Genomic DNA, 715 nt, shown 5'->3' on the forward strand with positions numbered 1-715 from the left:
GAGGCTATTTAGGGTTAGGGTTAGTATGTCGCTCATTGTAACTATTTACATCCTAATGACACTAATAAAGACTAATGATGACAATAAGTTTCAGAGCTCAGAATTTTCCGAAGTATGCCTCCCTTCGCTGACTCGCGAAGCAGAAGCTGTGGCATACTTTGCTGAGGTCCATGTTATCAGTTAAGTCTTTGTGAATATGCAGAAACAGAATGTGATTAAGCCGCTTTTCTGTCATTGTTGACCGGAGTGAGGTTTTTAGTCGACGGAGGCTAGAGAAGCTCCGCTCAGCCGTTGCATTTGACATTGGCCCCTTACCTTAAAACATGTGGTAACCATCGATTCTGAATCGATAGCTGGGTTTTGAAGACCAAAGAGAGAAAAAAATGTATATATTGCACTATTATTTTTTTGACCTAACAGCAAAAATGATCCGCTCTCTGGGCGAAGTGGAGCATTTGGTCTGACTGGAGGAGCCGTTAATGAATATGAGCCGAAAACATTCTTTTTTCTCTCTCTCTCTCTCTCTTCATCCCAATGGTGCATTGGAAAGAATATGTCGCCACAGATGCTGTAAATACTGCATTTAGACCAGATGTGGCAATAAAATACAGAATTCCAATGTCATTTTTGACAGAATTGTTTCAGACACGGACGTATCAGAGCCAGAGCCTTTTTTCATGTGTTAATGATCCCAACCCCGACTCCGCGCTATCGC

This window comes from Kryptolebias marmoratus, linkage group LG16, assembly GCF_001649575.2.
Source record: "Kryptolebias marmoratus isolate JLee-2015 linkage group LG16, ASM164957v2, whole genome shotgun sequence".
NCBI lineage: Eukaryota > Metazoa > Chordata > Actinopteri > Cyprinodontiformes > Rivulidae > Kryptolebias > Kryptolebias marmoratus.